The sequence below is a fragment of the Mustelus asterias genome, chromosome 14 (genome assembly GCF_964213995.1).
Source record: "Mustelus asterias chromosome 14, sMusAst1.hap1.1, whole genome shotgun sequence".
NCBI classification, from domain to species: Eukaryota; Metazoa; Chordata; class Chondrichthyes; order Carcharhiniformes; family Triakidae; genus Mustelus; species Mustelus asterias.
The window spans coordinates 58,865,712-58,885,684 of record NC_135814.1 but is presented as its reverse complement, the minus strand read 5'-3'; the positions used below and the strand labels follow the sequence as shown (position 1 = coordinate 58,885,684).

The following is a 19,973-nucleotide window of genomic DNA, read 5'->3' as shown; positions in this document are numbered from 1 at the left end:
AATCCACCTAACCTGCACATTTTTGGACTGCACATCTTTTCTTTCTTGATATGCCTGACTGCTGATTTCTCTTATTTGAATTCTGTGTTCTGGAAAAGGCTTTTCTGGGCATTTATTTCTCATTGGTATAAAGATTACTATTAGTACTGTGAGATATGTCCAAACTATTGAGATGGATTTATCTGTTCACAATGCGTCCCAGACTTCATAGTTTGAGCTCTGATGAAGGGTCATCCAAACTCCAAACGTTGGTTCTATTCTCCCTCCACAGATGCGGTCAGACCTGCTGAGATTTTCCAGCATTTTCTGCTTTTGTTCCACAATGCATATTGTGCCTGGAAAGAAAAGTTTGGAACACTAGTATATATAGACACTCATGAAGTTTCTATCATTCACTTTTGTCCTCGTGCGGAATTTGATTTCTTCTAATCAAAACTTTGGAAACTAGTTGTTTTTCTTTACAAGAAGAAAATAACGTAAATCAAAAGTAGAATACCTGCTGAATGTTTTCTACCATTTTCTGTTGCTAAGAAAATTCATTATTCTTCCCGTCAGCTTGTTCTCGTTTGGACTTCAGTACTGAATTAATGAACACTGCATGTTGCAAGTTAAGGTTACAACCCTGTACTTGTCACAGTATTCTCCGCCGATGCGATAAAGAAATCTTTGCCTATGGTCGTCAGCAATGTTCAAATATTTTGGCTACGATTGAATGGTGTGGAATTCACCGCGGCTCAGAAAGGAACAAATATAATTTAAAATTACCAGAAAGAAAACAACCAGCCGAGAGATATAGACTGTTTCAATGTGCGTTTCGTAGGGGATGTAGCTCAGTGGTAGAGCGCATGCTTTGCATGTATGAGGCCCCGGGTTCAATCCCCGGCATCTCCACTTTTTGGGAAATATTTTCGCGGAGCTGCTGAAAACATGCTGCAGAATCGTTTCCACTGCAGGCAGAATTTGCACATTGTTCTGAACGCAAATGAGAACGGTCAAAACTAATTCTATCAATCATTTTTAGACAACATTGTCGCATAGAAACAATAAATAACGCAGCACAATGGCGTTTTACTAAGTTTAAAGAAGTATTTACAGAGACTGTACAGCAGGAGGGGATGTAGCTCAGTGGTAGAGCGCATGCTTCGCATGTATGAGGTCCCGGGTTCAATCCCCGGCATCTCCACAGATTTTGCTTAACATTTGAGAGCAATTTACCCAAAACTTCGTTTGAGAATTGTAATTTGAACAATACGCCAAATATTATGTGGAATTACGACTGTCTATATTGTGCTGTATGTAGACTGTCACAGAGAGAAAGTGATAGACAGAAAAATTAACGACCAGCGTCAGATAAGGATTGAGTGAAAAATAGGATGAAAGGGAAAAGAAATGTTGAAAGTGCTCATTCACCTAAATGCTCAGAGCATTCGAAACAAAATGGATGAATTAGTTGCACAGATAGATAGATAGATGTAATGCGGTATGATATAGTTGGCATTACGGAGACATGGCTCTAAGGTGACCAAGGATGAGATATCCAAGTTCTGCACACATGAGGACGGCCTCAACCGGGATCTTGGGTTCATGTCACACTATCTGTAACCCCCATGACATGCCTGGGTTTGCAAAATCTCACTAACTGTCCTGACTTGAGACAATTTACACCTCTTTAACCTGTACTTAACCCTCTCTTCACTCGCATTATATGTATCTGTAAAGACCTGATTACCTGTTAAGAGTCGCATTCCAACCATTATCTTGTAAATTGAGTCTGTGCCTATATGTCCTCTGCTTGTGAACCCAACTCTTCACTCACCTGATGAAGGAGCAGCGCTACCAAATAAGCCTTTTGGACTTTAACCTGGTGTTGTGAGACTTCTTACGGGAACTAAACATTGAGGTCTTTTCAGTGTTTAGGAAGGACAGACAGAAAGGAAAAGGTGGTGGAGTTGCATTGTTGATCAAAGATGATATTGATGCGATATTGACAAAAGTGTGGAAGAGGCAGAAACCCTCATGACATTTAAGGTGCATTTAGATGAGCACTTGAAATGCCATAGTATACAAGGTTACTGACCAAGTGTTGGAAAATCGCTTCTCGGCCTTTTGGCTAGGATCAAGTGTAGTGTGGACAGGCTGCACTTGGTTGAGGTCATTAGGTTACATTTAAGCTTCATTTGAAGCAATTTTTTAAAGTGGCATCTCGGCCTTTTGGCTAAGATGCAAATGAGATCAAGCCTTGGAGGAGGTGAGTCTGCACCTACTCCAATCAGCTTGGCTCATGTAGATCAGGCCCAAGACAGGAGTGTCTTGTCAGCTTGAATCGGAAATGTCTCAACTTGTTGAGACTCTGAATTGGACTTGAGTTGATTGAATTGGAAAAGTATATTAAAAAAAAGTGTTGGAAAATTGGATTAGAATAGTTAGGTGTTTGCTGGCTTGCGCAGACACAATGGGTGAAGGGCCTCTTTTTTTGTGCTGCAAAACTCTGAGTCTCTGACTAACATGGGGCATAGACTGTGGTCTGAAATTATTGGAGATGAGCCAATAAAGTTGTAAGCATCCAATCAAAAGATGTGGTGCAGTTCTTGAGCGTATGTTGAACTTCATTGTAACACTGCAGGAGGCTGCGAATAAAGAAGCCAGTGTGAAAAGAAGGTGGAGAATTAAAATGACAGGCGACCAAAAGCTCGGGTATGCTGACTGACAGAGGTGTTTCGCAAAGCAACCACATATACTCATTTGGTCTTTCTAGCCTAGAGCAGACAGCAATGATAGCAGCGAATACAGTTTACAAATTGAAATAGTAAATTGATTTTTCCTGAAAGGAGTGATTTGATTTGATTTGATTTGATTTATTATTGTCACATGTATTAACATACAGTGAAAAGTATTGTTTCTTGCGTGCTATACAGACAAAACATACCGTTCATAGAGAAGGAAACGAGAGAGTGCAGAATGTAGTGTTACAGTCATAGCTAGGGTGTAGAGAAAGATCAACTTAAGTCCATTCAAAAGTCTGACAGCAGCAGGGAAGAAGCTGTTCTTGAGTCAGTTGGTACGTGACCTCAGACTTTTGTATCTTTTTCCCGATGGAAGAAGGTGGAAGAGAGAATGTCCGGGGTGCGTGGAGTCCTTAATTATGCTGGTTGCTTTGCTGAGGTAGCGGGAAGTGTAGACAGAGTCAATGGATGGGAGGCTGGTTTGCGAGATGGATTGGGCTACATTCATGACCTTTTGTAGTTCCTTGCAGTCTTGGGCAGAGCAGGAGCCATAACAAGCTGTGATACAATCAGAAAGAATGCTTTCTATGGTACATCTGTAAAAGCCGGTGAGAGTCATAGCTGACATGCCAAATTTCCTTAGTCTTCTGAGAAAGTAGAGGCGTTGGTGGGCTTTCTTAACGATAGTGTCGGCATGGGGGGACCAGGACAAGTTGTTGGTGATCTGGACACCTAACAATTTGAAGCTCTTGACCCTTTCTACTTCATCTCCATTGATGTAGACAGGGGCAAGTTCTCCTTTACGCTTCCTGAAGTCGATGACAATCTCCTTCATTTTGTTGACATTGGGGGAGAGATTATTGTTGCCACACAAGTTCACCAGATTCTCTATCTCATTCCTGTACTCTGTCTCATCATTGTTTGAGACCCGACCCACCACGGTGGTGTCGTTAGTAAACTTGAAAATCGAATTGGAGGGTGTTCAGAGCATTGAACGAAGAGGGGAAAGACAAAAGGACAGGTGTTGATTCTCTCTTGCTTGCATAAATAGATGCCATGTCAGTGGCTGGGGTGGGTGTCTGATGGTGATTGAGGAATGTACCATAGTATGATGGAGGGATCGTCCCTTTAGGATCCTGAAAGGGGAGGGTAGATGTGTTTGGCCGTAGTGGAAATAGAACATAGAACATTACAGCACAGTACAGGCCCTTTGGCCCTCGATGTTGCGCCGACCAGTGGAACCAATCTAAAGCCCCTCTAATCTACACTATTCCAATATCATCCATATGTTTATCCAATAACCATTTGAATGCTCTTAGTGTTGACGAGTCCACTACTGCTGCAGGCAGGGCATTCCACGCCCTTACTACTCTCTGAGTAAAGAACCTACCTCTAACATCTGTCCTATATCTCTCACCCCTCAATTTAAAGCTATGTCCCCTCGTGCTAGCCATCACCATCCGAGGAAAAAGGCTCTCACTATCCACCCTATCTAACCCTCTGATCATCTTGTATGCCTCTATTAAGTCACCTCTTAACCTTGTTCTCTCTAACGAAAACAACCTCAAGCCCCTCAGCCTTTCCTCATACGATTTTCCCACCATACCAGGCAACATCCTGGTAAATCTCCTCTGCACTCTTTCCAACACTTCCACATCTTTCCTATAATACGGCGACCAGAACTGCACGCAATACTCCAAATGCGGCCGCACCAGAGTTTTGTACAGTTGCAGCAAGACCTCCTGGCTCCGAAACTCAATCCCTCTACCAATAAAAGTTAACACACCGTACGCCTTCTTAACAACCCTATCAACCTGGGTGCCAACTTTCAGGGATCTATGCACATGGACACCCAGGTCCCTCTGATCATCCACACTATCAAGTATCTTACCATTAGCCCAGTACTCTGTATTCCTGTTACTCCTTCCAAAGTGAATCACCTCACACTTTTCTGCATTAAACTCCATTTGCCACCTCTCAGCCCAGTTCTGTAGCTTATCTATGTCCCTCTGTAACCTGCCACTTCCCTCCGCACTGTCTACAACTCCACCGACTTTAGTCTCATCTGCAAATTTACTAATCCATCCTTCCACGCCCTCATCCAGGTCATTAATAAAAATGACAAACAGCAGTGGCCCCAAAACAGATCCTTGCGGTACACCACTAGTAACTGAACTCCAGGATGAATATTTCCCATCAACCACCACCCTCTGTTTTCTTACAGCTAGCCAATTCCTGATCCAAACCACTAAGTCACCCTCAATCCCATGTGTCCGTATTTTCTGCAAAAGCTTACCATGGGGAACCTTATCAAACGCTTTGCTGAAATCCATATACACCACATCAACCACTTCACCCTCATCCACCTTTTTGGTCACCTTCTCAAAGAACTCAATAAGGTTTGTGAGGCACGAACTACCCTTCACAAAACCGTGCTGACTATCCCTAATCAAATTATTCCTTTCTAGGTGATTATAAATCCTATCTCTTATAATCCTTTCCAATACTTTGCCCACAACAGAAGTAAGGCTCACCAGTCTATAATTACCAGGGTTGTCCCTACTCCCCTTCTTGAACAAGGGGACAACATTTGCTATCCTCCAGTCTTCTGGCACTGTTCCTGTAGACAATGACGACACAAAGATCAAAGCCAAAGGCTCTGCAATCTCCTCTCTAGCCTCCCAGAGAATCCTAGGATAAATCCCATCCGGCCCAGGGGGCTTATCTATTTTTACCCTTTCCAGAATTGCTAACACCTCCTCCTTATTAACCTCAATCCCATCCAGTCCAACAGCCTGCATCTCAGTACTCCCCTTGACAACACTGTCCCTCTCCAGTCTGAATACCGACGAAAAATATTCATTTAGTGCCTCTCCTATCTCTTCAGACTCCACGCACAACTTCCCACTACTGTCCTTGACTGGCCCTAATCTTACCCTTGTCATTCTTTTACTCCTGACATACCTATAGAAAGCTTTAGGGTTTTCCTTGATCCTACCTGCCAAAGACTTCTCATGTCCCCTCCTGGCTCTTCTTAACTCTTTCTTTAGGTCCTTCCTGGCTAACTTGTAACTCTCAAGTGCCCTGACTGAGCCTTCACGTCTCATCTTAACATAAGTCTCCTTCTTCCTCTTCACAAGAGATTTAACCTCCTTAGTAAACCACGGTTCCCTCACACGTCTGCTTCCTCCCTGCCTGACAGGTACATATTTATCAAGGACGCGTAGTAGCTGTTCCTTTAACAAGTTCCACATTACAATTGTGCCCATCCCCTGCAGTTTCCTTCCCCAACCTATGCCAGCTAAATCTCGCCTAATCGCATCATAATTTCCTTTCCCCCAGCTATAACTCTTGCCCTTTGGTATATACCTATCCTTTTCCATTGCTAAGGTAAACGTAATCGAATTGTGGTCACTGTCACCAAAGTGCTCACTTACCTCCAAATCTAACACCTGGCCTGGTTCATTACCCAGTACCAAATCCAATGTGGCCTCGTCTCCTGTTGGTCTATCTACATACTGTGTCAGGAAGCCTTCCTGCGCACACTGGACAAAAACCGACCCCTCTAAAGTACTCGAACTATAGCTTTTCCAGTCAATATTTGTAAAGTTAAAGTCCCCCATAACAACTACCCTGTTACTTTTGCTCCTATCCAGAATCATCTTTGCAATCTTTTCCTCTACATCTCTGGAACTTTTCGGAGGTCTATAAAAAACTCCCAACAGGGAAGAGGATGATCCATTGAAATGCACAGACTGTTTGTAATATACATAAATGATTTGGAGGAAAATATAACTGGATTGATTAGTAAGCTTGCGGATGACACAAAGGTTGGTGGATTTGCGGATAGCAATGAGGACCATCAGAGGATACAGCAGGATATAGATCAGGTGGAGATTTGGGTGGAGAGATGGCAGTTGGAGTTCAATCCGACCCCTCTAAAGTACTCGAACTATAGCTTTTCCAGTCAATATTTGTAAAGTTAAAGTCCCCCATAACAGGTGAGAGGGGCAAGGTTTAAAGGAGATATACGAGGTAGATTTTGTACACAGAGAGTAGTGGGTGCCTGGAACCCGTTGCCGGGGGAGGTAGTGGAAGCAGTAGTGACTTTTAAGGGGCGTCTTGACAAGTACATGAATAGGATGGGAATAGAGGGATATGGTCCCCGAAAGGGTGGGGGTTTTAGTTAAGTCGGGCAGCGTGGTCAGTGCAGGCTTGGAGGGCCGAAGGGCCTGTTCCTGTGCTGTAATTTTCTTTGTTCTTTTTTGTTCTTGACTGTTGTGGTGAAAGGTAGGAAGAGACTTCTAACATGGATATGGGAGGGAGAGAAAGTGGACGGATATGGTTGAGCACACTGTCAACTATGGTGGTGGGTTTATAATAAATCTTCATTGATAACCTGTTCCCAGAGATGGAGAAGTCGAGGACAGGGAAGGAGAGATGGAGATGGACCATGTGTAGGTGAGAGAACAGTGGAAATTTAAGCAAAGTTGATGAAATTTTGTAGTTCAGGGTGAGAGATGGAATGGCACCGCTAAAGTCATCGATGCACTGGAAAAGATGGTGAGGCACTGATTGGGAGTGGAGCAAAGATTGTTCCACATATCCCACAAAAAGGCAGCCATAGCAAGGACCCATGTGGATACCTATAACAATATCTTTTATTTGGAGAAAATGAATGGAATTAAAGGAGAAGCTGTTCAAGGTGAGAACAAGTTCCAGCAGGTGGAGGAGGGTGTGGTAAATGGAGATTGGTTGTGCCTCTGATCAAGGAAGAGGCAGTGAGTCCTGCGGGTGGAGATGTAGAGAGATTGGAAGTTCAATATGAAGAGAAGGTAGTTAGGATCAGGAAATTGGAAACTGTTGAAGTGACAGAGGGTTTTGGAAGAGTTGCGGATGTAGGTGGAAAGACAGGGGACAATGGGAGACAAAGAGAGAGTGAACATAGGAAGAAATAATTTCAGCGGGGCAGGAACAGGCTAAAGCAATAAATCTCCCATGGCCCTGTTTCTGTTTCTTGGAATACTATGTCTCCTGTCAACATAAAATGAGTGTTTGTCCCCACGGACATCACTGTACTCAATTGGAAAGCCATTAATGTCCTGCTTACACACAGAATATAATTCTGGTATAGGATGGTGGGCCATGATACATTTAGTATTGAATAATTGGTACAGACTTGGTTTGTAATCTAATATCACAGTAAAATCAAATTCAATTTGAAATTTGCAAAGGAGAAACCATTTGAGAAGGAGTTACAGTCTAATCTCAAGCAACCTGTAGGGTACAACTGCAAATTGAACATCTAAATGTACCAATGCCATAGCTCCCAGTACCATCAAACCAGATTTCTGTAAGGTAAAGGTCAGCTTGCCAAACAATACCAGCACCACTTTTGTCAGCAGGTTAGGTCACAATGTTAAGGTTGGACCTGTGAGAACTGAGTGCTGCAAGTTCTGAGGGAGACACATTAGATTGACTGAGGGGAGCAGAGAAATTGAGATAGTCAGTGACACCAGCAGTCCTTGATGAAATGATCAAGAGAGAATAAGAGGCCAGAGGGTGTGTTCAAGGTGGAGGGAGAACTGGAGATGGACAACGGAAATTGCTGTGCAGGGGTAGAGTTCCTGACCATAGAAGTTCTCGAAGGGAAGGAGGTGATGAAAGAAGAGCTCAATGTCCTGCCAAGATCAAAGTTCATTGAGGTGGGCCGTAAGGAGACAAAGCTGAGCACTTTGTTAAGGCCATATTGAGAGGGTTCAGAAAGGGGAAGATTGGAAGGTATTGTGAATACACGACAAGGGATAAGGTTAGTAGAAGGGATGGGGGTCAGAGAGAAGGAAGGAGAGGAAATATCCAGAGGGGTGTTGCTACCCATGAGTTGTTGGAGCTTATGATTCTACACATGTGAAAGGAAGAAGAAAATTATTTTTGAGAGTATTGTATGAGATGAGTTGAAACTCGGAACCAGGGCTGCTTTGAAATGAGTAAGTTGGTGCTGCTGAAGAGAGAGGTTGAGAGCGTGCATGTGGCAGCTTGTGGCAGAGTATGGATCTCATGGTGTGACAAGAACAACAGTTTGAGGAACACTGATTGCTTTGCAGATTATTCTAACCTTGGGTAGATCCAAAACGTAAAAGGTGGAGTTTCAGAAACCTAACTGGACCGAACACATAAATACTGTGGCTGCTGGAACAAGTGAGAGGCTGGGAATTCTGTGGCAGGTAACTCACCACTTGACTCCCCAAAGCCCGGCCACCATCTAAAAGGCAGAAGTCAGGAGTGTGACAGAATACTCTCCACTTGCCTGGATGAGTACAGCTCCAACAACATTCATGACGCTTGACACTATCGAAGACAAAACAGCCTGTTTGATTGGCACCTCATCCATCATCTTAAATATTCATTTTACTACCATGAACAGGCACTGGCAGCAGCATGAACCATCTACAAGATACACTGCAGCAACTCATCAACATTTCTTCAAAAGCATCTTTCAAATCTATGACCGCCACCAACTAGAAGGACAAAGTCAGCAGACAATATGGACAATGTGTAAATTTTCCTCCAAATCACACACCATCCTGACTTGGAACTATATCACTTTTCCGTCACTATGACTTGGGCAAAAATCCCGGAGCTCCCTCCCATATGGATGTAACAGGTCAAGAAACTGGTTCACCCCCCCCCCCCCCCCCCCACCTTCTCAAGGACAATTAGGGATGGACATAAATGCCCATTCAATTCAATTCAATTACTCTGGCTCCCAGTCCTGAGCAACAACCTGCCCTCTCACATAGGAGGGAGATTGCAGCAAGAAAGCTCCCGGAGAAGGTTTACACCAACCCAAGCTTGCTGCAACCCTAGGACTTTGCCAACCCACCGGCTCCTTGCCTCCCATCATGCCAGCCTGTATGGCTAAGACCACCATGCCAAGGAATAACATTGAGGCTCGAAGGCAGCAGGAATGGAACCAACATGCCATCATTAAAAACCACTTCCTCATCACAAACCCCACAGCCCCGCCCACTTGGTTTCAACCTGCCATGCACTACTCAACCATTTCTGCACTGATCAAGGCTTTGTGCAGCAAATCAGCACAAATGGGGTCACACAGGGAACCTGGATTGCAGCTGTGGTGCATCCCAATCAATGACTCGCATCACTGAAGATTGCCCCCTGATGAAATTCAGCCGAGGGCTCAGAAAGCTCCATTTAGCCATTGCGGAAGCTGTTGCCTGGATTGGTGATTACCGCACACACCGAGAAAACAAGTTTGTGCTCTTACATAATTCTACTTTTACATGTTTCAGCGCAGCCAGATCATCTCCAGCATTAGCTTCCCTTTCCCATACTTGGTCATCTCTAGTGTTCCCCAAGATTGAATCTTGGTCACTTCCTCACCCCTATCTACATGCTGCTCCCAAATATGTCATAATTAGGTGTGGAGTCAGCTTCCATACATTTCATCCCTTTCCCAGTGGTTGTACCACTGAAGCTCCAATGAAGCACTGTTTGCTGGGGTTAGTTTTTCTCCCCAGTATGTGGTCACAGTCTTGCCAAATGCCAGTCAACCAGGAATAGTCATTCTGTATTCTTGAGATACCATGAAACAATAGAGTAAATTTATCGAATCGTCACAGCTGCGCTTCAAGGTATCATGGGTCAACAAAATAGTGGCACCAATTCACTTAGCTCATAGTTCCTTCAATCATGCCTCCCTATCAGCCGTGGCTCAGTTGATAGCTCTTTCACCTCTGAGTAATAAGGTTCCAAATTTAGGACCTGCTCCAGGGCAAAAACCTACACTGACACTCCAGAGCAGTCCTGAGAGAGTGTGCACAGTCACGGGTGCTGTCTTTCAAATGAGATGTTAAACTGAGGTCCCATCTCCCTGCTTGGTTGAATATAGAAGATCCCACAGCACTATTTTGAAGAAGCCAAAGAGTTACTCCAGTGGCCAGGTCAATATTTATCTTTCAACCAATATAACTGAAAGAGATAATCTGGTCGTTGTCACATTGCTGTTTATGGGATTTTGTGGCGACACTTCAAGAAGTATTTCATTGGCTGTGAAGTGTTTGAAGATATTAAAAGTTTTAAAGTTTATTTATTAATGTCACAAGTAGGCCTACATTAACACTGCAATGAAGTTACTGTGGAAATCCCCTAGTCACCACAGTCCAGTGTCTGTTCGGGTACACGAAGTGAGAATTTAGGATGGCCAATGCACCTAACCACTCCCTCCTTTCGGACTGTGCGAGGAAACCGGAGCATCAGGAGGAAACCTATGCAGGCACGGGAAAACGTGCAGACTCCGCACAGACAGTGATCCAAGCCAGGAATCGAACCTGGGTCCCTGGCACTGTGAGGCAGCAGTGTTAACGGGCAATATTAAAGGTGACTGGTGCCAGGAGGAAACCCATACAGACACGGGGAGAAAATCCAAACCCCACACAGTCAGTGACCCGAGGCCAGAATTGAACCTGGGATCCCTGGTGCTCTGAGGCAACAGTGCTATCACTATGCCACCAGGCCTACGTGTGGTGGTTGTAAAAGGTGCTATATAAATGTACGTCTTTCATGTTGCTGCTGGGACTGTAGGTTCACTAAACTTAACCTGTAGCAGCAACATCAAATGCACTTTGCGATTCAGTAATTCAATGACAACACAAATGGGTTTCATAGGGTCACACTCCTCAGTACTTCCAAAGGTTTTTCTTCAATCAATTTATTTGAAATAAAAAGATCTAAAACACTTATGTACTTTAATTTCATATTATTGAATCACTGTATTTACATGAGTGAAGATTACTTTTAAAGAAGCCTCATATTATCTACATTTATTCTAAATAATTTTTTGAATTGCAATTCGAACTCAAACTACATTGAGATGTCATCAGTTACCAATTCTTTTTACAAAAATGAAAAAGGTTAAAGGGAACAAAATACAAGAAAGCACCTTTAATGATGTACATTAAATTGGTAAATCATTGAGTTTGTCTTTTAACCTGTTTTTCATTTTTCTAATTGTTTTTACCTTTTATTCCATTTTTTCAACTAATTCAATGACTGGCAGTTATCCTGTGTTTTATGAGGTCTTTCTTTCCCATCATGAAACCTATAGAAATGTAATAGTAACTGCTACATCATACTGAGAAGGCATGAAAATAAATTAAAAATTGTTTCTTTTATATTCTCTTGCTAAAATTCTATTTGGGACAAAGGCTTACTCATCACTCTCCTGGACTATGACTTGTATTATATGAACATTCCAGCCAAGCAAACACTAGTAGACGGGACGTCTACACCAGCCAACTCTGAAGAAAGCTATTGTGAAAGGCTACGGATTCCAAAGTTATTTAATCCAGGGTCCTTAAAGTACTTTGTTAGCTGAATGGCTCAATATGAAACCAAATGACTGAGACTTGAACTGTTTGAATTGCTTTAATTATACAGCTTTTCAATTCTGTCATTATAGAATCACTGCAGAAGGAGGCCATTCAGCCCATCAAGCCTGCACTGACTCTAAACAAGCATCTTACCCAGATCTCCCCCCCGCCCCCTCCTGCTACCCTGCACATTTACCAAGGCTTATCTACCTAACCTACGCATCTTTGGACATTAAGGGGCAATTTTTTAGCATGGCCAATCCACCTATCCGGCACTTCTTTGGACTGTGGGAGAAAACTGGAGCACCCAGAAGAAACCCATGCACAGCGGGAGAACATGCAAACTCCACACAGAGAGTGACTCAAGGCCAGAATCGAACCTAGGTCCCTGGTGCTATGAGACAGCAGAGCTAGTCATTGTGCCACCGTGTCACTCAACAGTTGCAGTTCAACCTATGAAGAGAAAACCAGATTCCAGGCTAGCAACCTGCAGAAGGAATCCTGTATCCCAGCTACAGAGTGACGAAAAGAATAACTTGTTGCATCTTCAACCATCTCAACCAAGTTCCTAGGGCAAAGACCAGAAACTCTGCCAGACAAAGCCAAATGAAAGAACTGTGTTATGTCGTAGAGGTTGACCCCCTTTTGAGAAGTAACGCCGACTCCCCCAAAGAGGAATACCTCGCCTTATAATCTGTTAAAAGTGTATGGGAAGGTGAACTGTTCTTCAGTAATGTTTAGTGGTTAACTAACAGAAATACCTGACCCTCACTTCAAAATGAACGCTTAACAATTTATTTATTTAACGAACAGGGAACTTAAACTAAACAAGTAACATACCGAATAAAATAAGATTCTAATGGAATGCTGATCAAATAAATACAATATCCATTCATTAACAAAAAAATATAATAATAGAATTCAGTCACTCTCAAAAAAATACAACTAGGTTTTGTGGCTTTCGGAAACTTTTTGAGTTCCTCTGCTGATTCCTCAGTATGTAAGTTCTTTTTGATTTGGTACCTTTAGCTAGTTAGATGGTGCGTTCTCTTAAGAGATATCTGAAGCTGGCAGAGTTGAGAGCTGTTCTCTCCCTCTGCAGCTTGAGAGGTGGCAGGCCTGTAGTTGCTCTCCCATTTTTTTCCCCGCTGCACTCTCTTTTATACCTTTGATGACCTATCAATTGTCCTACGATAGGATTGGTCTGATGTTGTCAACATCATCAAATTCAAATCTTATAGGTTCTTGGTAGCTGAGTGCCTGACCTTAAACCTATGCCCTCTAGTTATCTTGTCAAGACTACTGCTTGACTTTTTGATACAAATGTTTCAGCTTGGACTCTGGATGGATTTTCCATTTTAAACCTCCAAGCAGTGAAACAAACCACCAGCTTTTAAAGGGAACACGCAATGTTTTATCTCTCTCACATTTTTACAATTTTTTACATCTTTACCGACATCAAATTCCAACTTCACAAACTCAACTTCGCAACAACTGTCATTGGACAGTGACATACTGGACTCTACTCATAATGAATTAATGCCAATACTTTTTTTGATTCTTTTAAGTAACTTGCAATTTATAACTTCCTTCCCTTTCTCTGCCTTTCTAGCTTGTATGCTTATGAGTGTGAATATTGAGTCGCATCCATCCCCTGGGTTTTGAATATGCTAATAAATCCTAGTTTAGTTTCATCTTAGAGAATTTGCTGTGGGGTAATTTATAAACTGGAATTTGGATACACTCCAATGCTCATTTCAATAAGGGAAAGGATGTGAAAGTAAACAAATTAAATTAGAAATTAAAACTACCACATCACGGGCAGAGAGGGGAACAGTAATAGTGATTCAATTCACCTCGCCCACATGTCGATAACAGTTATTTCAAAACTATCTAATCAGTCTGTGAATATAATCATTTTCTGCAGATAGAATTGGAGCAAATGTCATCTAAATATTTTTCTTAAATTTAAACTGGAATTTATCTCTCTTCACTTTGATATTTCACGATTATAAATTATTATTATTTTGGAGGTTCTGTCTAAGTCATGGATCCTCCGTAGATGTGTGCTCATTCCACAAAACTGAGGTTCCAACATAGAGGTTTCCAGCATGGAAACAGGCCCTTCGGCCCAACTTGTCCACGCTGCCCTTTTTTTTTTAAAGCCCTAAGCTAGTCCCAATTGACCGCATTTGGCCATAGAACCATAGAAGCATAGAAAATTACAGCTCAGAAACAGGCCTTTTGGCCCTTCTTGTCTGTGCCGAACCATTTTATGCCTAGTCCCACTGACCTGCACTTGGACCATATCCCTCCACACCCCTCTCATCCATGAACCCGTCCAAGTTTTTCTTAAATGTTAAAAGTGACCCCGCATTTACCACTTTATCCGGCAGCTCATTCCACACTCCCACCACTCTCTGCGTGAAGAAGCCCCCCCTAATATTCCCTTTAAACTTTTCTCCTTTCACCCTTAACCCATGCCCTCTGGTTTTTTTCTCCCCTAGCCTCAGCGGAAAAAGCCTGCTTGCATTCACTCTATCTATACCCATCAAAATTTTATACACCTCTATCAAATCTCCCCTCAATCTTCTACGCTCCAGGGAATAAAGTCCCAACCTATTCAATCTCTCTCTGTAACTCAGCTTCTCAAGTCCCGGCAACATCCTTGTGAACCTTCTCTGCACTCTTTCAATCTTATTTACATCCTTCCTGTAACTAGGTGACCAAAACTGTACACAATACTCCAAATTCGGCCTCACCAATGCCTTATATAACCTTACCATAACACTCCAACTTTTATACTTGATACTCCGATTTATAAAGGCCAATGTACCAAAGGCACTCTTTACGACCCTATCCACCTGTGACGTCACTTTTAGGGAACTCTGTACCTGTATTCCCAGATCCCTCTGTTCAACTGCACTCTTCAGAGTCCTACCATTTACCCTGTACGTTCTTCTTTGGTTTGTCCTTCCAAAGTGCAATATCTCACACTTGTCTGCGTTAAATTCCATTTGCCATTTTTCAGCCCATTTTTCTAGTTGGTCCAAACCCCTCTGCAAGCTTTGAAAACCTTCCTCACTGTCCACTACACCTCCAATCTTTGTATCATCAGCAAACTTGCTGATCCAATTTACCACATTATCATCCAGATCATTGATATAGATGACAAACAACAAAGGACCCAACACCGATCCCTGCGGCACACCACTAGTCACAGGCCTCCACTCAGAGAAGCAATCCTCCACAACCACTCTCTGGCTTCTTCCATTGAGCCAGTGTCTTATCCAATTTACTACCTCCCCATGTATACCCAGCGACTGAACCTTCCTAACTAACCTCCCATGAGGGACCTTGTCAAAGGCCTTGCTGAAATCCAGGTAGACAACATCCACCACCTTCCCTTCATCCACTTTCCTGGTAACCTCCTCGAAAAACTCTAATAGATTGGTCAAACATGACCTACCACGCACAAAGCCATGTTGACTCTCCCTAATAAGTCCCTGTCTATCCAAATATTTGTAGATCCTATCCCTTATCACACCTTCCAATAACTTGCCCACCACCGACGTCAAACTTACTGGCCGATAATTTCCCGGATTTCTTTTGGAACCTTTTTTAAACAACGGAACAACATGAGCCACCCTCCAATCATCCGGCACCTCCCCCATGAATACTGACATTTTAAATATGTCTGCCAGGGTCCCTGCAAGTTCAACACTAGCTTCCCTCAAGGTCCGTGGGAATACCCTGTCCGGTCCTGGGGATTTATCCACTCTGATTTGCCTCAAGACAGCGAGCACCTCCTCCCCTTTAATCTGTAAAGGTTCCATGGCCTCCCTACCAGTTTGCCCTATTTCCGTAGACTCCATGCCCATTTCCTCAGTAAATACGGATGCAAAAAACCCATTTAGTATCTCCCCCATCTCTTTTGGTTCCATACACAGTCTACCACTCTGGTCTTCAAGAGGACCAATTTTATCCCTCACTATCCTTTTGCTCCTAACATACCTATAGAAGCTCTTTGGATTTTCCTTCACTCTGTCTGCCAAAGCAACCTCATGTCTTCTTTTAGCACTCCTGATTTCCCTCTTAAGTAGCTTCTTGCAATTTTTGTACTCCTCGAGCATCTGATGTGTTCCTTGCTGCCTGTACATTTCGTACAACTCTCTCTTCCTCTTAATCAGTGTGACAATCTCCCTCGAGAACCAAGGTTCCTTATTCCTATTTACTTTGCCTTTAATCCTGACAGGAACATACAAACTCTGCACTCTCAAAATTTCTCCTTTGAAGGCCTCCCACTTTCCATTTACATCCTTACCAGAGAACAGCCTGTGCCAATCCACACTTCCCAGATCCCTTCTCATTTCATCAAATTTGGCCTTTTTCCAGTTCAGAACTTCAACCCGAGGACCAGATCTATCCTTATCCACGATCAGGTTGAAACTAATGGCATTATGATCACTGGATCCAAAGTGTTCCCTCACACTCACATCCATCACCTGCCCTAACTCATTTCCCAATAGGAGATCCAATATCGCATCCTCTCTAGTTGGCACCTCTATATACTGATGTAGAAAATTCTCCTGAACACATTTTACAAACTCTACACCGTCTAAATCTTTAACAGTATGCGAGTCCCAATCTATATGTGGAAAATTAAAATCCCCTACTATCACAACTTTGTGTTTCTTGCAGTTGTCAGCTATCTCTCCGTTGATTTGCTCCTCCAGTTCTCGCTGACTATTGGGTGGTCTATAATACAAGCCCATTAATGTGGTCATACCTTTCCTGTTTCTCAGCTCCACCCATAGGGCCTCTGTAGACAAGCTCCCGAATCTATCCTGCCTGAGTACCGCTGTAACATTTTCCCTGACCAACAATGCCACCCCCCCACCTTTTATCCCTCTGCCTCTATCCCGCCTGAAACATTGGAACCCTGGAACATTGAGCTGCCAGTCCTGCCCCTCCTGTAGCCAAGTTTCACTAATGGCTATAATGTCATATTTCCACGTGTCTATCCACGCCTTCAGCTCATCTGCCTTCCCTACAATACTCCTGGCATTGAAATAGACACACCTCAAAAAATTATTTCCACCACACTCTACCCTTCCATTTGTGATTTTGCTTGAACTAACCTGTCTTTTTACCCCTGCTCCACTATCTGCTCTGGCACTCTGGTTCCCACCCCCCCTGCAAATCTAGTTTAAACGTTCCCCAACAACACTAGCAAATCTCCCTGCAAGTATATTGGTCCCCTTGTAGTTTAGGTGTAACCCGTCTCTCTTGTACAGGTCCCACCTGCCCCAGAAGAGGTCCCAATGATCCAAGAATTGGAAACCCTGCCCCCTGCACCAGTTCCTCAGCCACGTGTTTATCCGCCCAAGCATCCTACTCCTGCCCTCACTGACATGTGGCTCAGGTAGCAATCCTGAGATTACTACCCTCGGGGTCCTGCTTTTTAACTTCTTTCCAAGCTCTTTGTACTCACTCTTTAGGACCTCCTCACTCTTCCTTCCCACGTCATTGGTACCGACATGTACCACGACATCTGGCTGATCACCTTCCCTCTTTAGAACGCTGTGCACGCGATCAGAGACATCGCTGACCTTGGCACCTGGGAGGCAACAAACCATGTGGGAGTCTCTGTCCCGACCACAGAACCTCCGGTCCGTACCTCTGACCATCGAGTCCCCTATCACTACTGCTCTCCTCTTCTTCATCCCACCCTTTTGCGCTGTAGAACCAGACTCAGTATCAGAGTTCCGGCTGTTGCAGCTTGTCCCAGGTAAAGCATCTGCCACAACAGTATCCAATTCAGTATACCTGTTGTGGAGGGGTATGTCCACTGGGGAAGCCTGCTCTGCCTGTCCTTTCACACTGCCATTTCCTCTCCTTACAGTAACCCAATTTCCTGTGCTCTGCTGCTTAGGTGTAATATCCCTCTATACCCATCTTACCCATGTAATTGTCTAAATGCTTTTTAAAAGGCAAAATTGTACCCAGCTCTACCGCTACCTCTGGCAGCTTGTTCCAGACACTGATCACGCTCTGTGTGAAAAAATTGCCCCTCTGGACCCTTCTGTATCTCTCCCCTCTGACCTTAAACCTATGCCCTCTAGTTTTAGACTACCCTACCTTTGAGAAAAGATATTGATTATCTAGCTGATCTATGCCCCTCATTATTTTATAGACCTCTATAAGATCACCCCCCAGCCTTCTACGCTCCAGAGAAAAAAGTCCCAGTCTATCCAGCCTCTCCTTATAACTCAAATCATCAAGTCCCGGTAGCATCCTAGTAAATCTTTTCTGCACTCTTTCTAGTTTAATAATATCTTTTCTATAATATGGTGACCAGAACTGCACACAGTACTCCAAGTGTGGCCTTACCAATGTCTTGTACAACTTCAACAAGGTGTCCCAACTCCTGGATTCAATGTTCTGACCAATGAAACCATGCTGAATGCCTTCTTCACCACTCTGTCCACCTGTGAATCCATTTTCAAGGAGCTATGAACCTGTACACCTAGATCTCTTTTGCTCTGTAACTCTCCCCCAATGCCTTACCATTTACTGAGTAAGTCCTGCCCTGGTTCAATCTATCAAAATGCATCACCTCGCATTTATCTAAATTAAACTCCATCTGCCATTCGTCAGCCCACTGGCCCAATTGATCAAGATCCCGTTGCAGTTCAAGATAACTTTCTTCACTTTCCTCTATGCCACCAATCTTGGTGTCACCTGCAAACTTACTAACCATGCCTCCTATATTCTCATCCAAATCATTAATATAAATGACAAATAACAGTGGACCCAGCACTGATCCCTGAGGCACACTGCTGGTCACAGGCCTCCAATTTGAAAAAAAGTCCCTCTACACCCTCTGGCTTCTGTCGTCAAGCCAATTTTGTATTCATTTAGCTATCTCACCCTGGATCCCATGAGATTTAACCTTATGAAACAACCTACCATGCGGTACCTTGTCAAAGACCTTGCTAAAGTCCATGTAGACAACATCAACTGCACTGCCCTCATCTACCTTCTTGGTTACCCCTTCAAAACACTCAATCAAATTTGTGAGACATGATTTTCCATTCGCAAAGCCATGCTGACTGTCCCTAATCAGTCCTTGCATCTCTAAATGTCTGTAGATCTTATCTCTCAAAATACCTTCCAACAGTAACCACAGATGTGAGGCTCACTGGCCTGTATTTCCCAGGCTTTTCCCTGCAGCCCTTTTTAAACAAAGATACAACATTTGCCAACCTCCAATCTTCAGGCACCTCACCTGTGGCTATCAATTATTCAAATATCTCTGCTAGGGGACCCGCAATTTCCTCCCTAGCCTCCCACATTGTCCTGGGATACACTTCATCAGGTCCCGGGGATTTATCTACCTTGATGCGCTTTAAGACTTCCAGCACCTCCTTCTCTGTAATATGTACACTCCTCAAGACATCACTATTTATTTCCCCAAGTACCCTAACATCCATGCTTTTCTCAACAGTAAATACTGATGTGAAATATTTAGGATCTCACCCATCTCTTATGGATCCGCACATAGATGACCTTGTTGATCCTTAAGAGGCCCTACTCTCTCCCTTGTTACTCTTTTGCCCTTTATGTATTTGTAGACGTATCAAACATCACAAATCTCTTTTAGACTGTACCTGATTTTCCAGTCATTGTTTATCCTGAATGAAGTCAGCCAGTTAGGTTGGCTGAAGGGCATTCAAAAGGCCACAGTCACAGGAATAGAGACTTCTGGGGTATAGTACAGCTGGATGAGTCCATGAAAGGAATTTAGACGTGAAGACGAGATTATTAAATTAGAAGCATAGGGAGATTCCAAGAC

At 43.4% G+C, this 19,973-nt stretch overlaps 2 non-coding genes across 2 annotated transcripts; both read left to right on the top strand.

The window, feature by feature from the left end:
* The first annotated feature begins 819 nt into the window (after positions 1-819).
* On the top strand, positions 820-891 carry trnaa-ugc (transfer RNA alanine (anticodon UGC)). Its single transcript has one exon. It is a non-coding gene; the product is annotated as a tRNA-Ala (tRNA).
* Positions 892-1,111: 220 nt separating this feature from the next.
* trnaa-cgc (transfer RNA alanine (anticodon CGC)) lies at positions 1,112-1,183 on the top strand. Its single transcript has one exon. It is a non-coding gene; the product is annotated as a tRNA-Ala (tRNA).
* Positions 1,184-19,973: the final 18,790 nt, after the last annotated feature.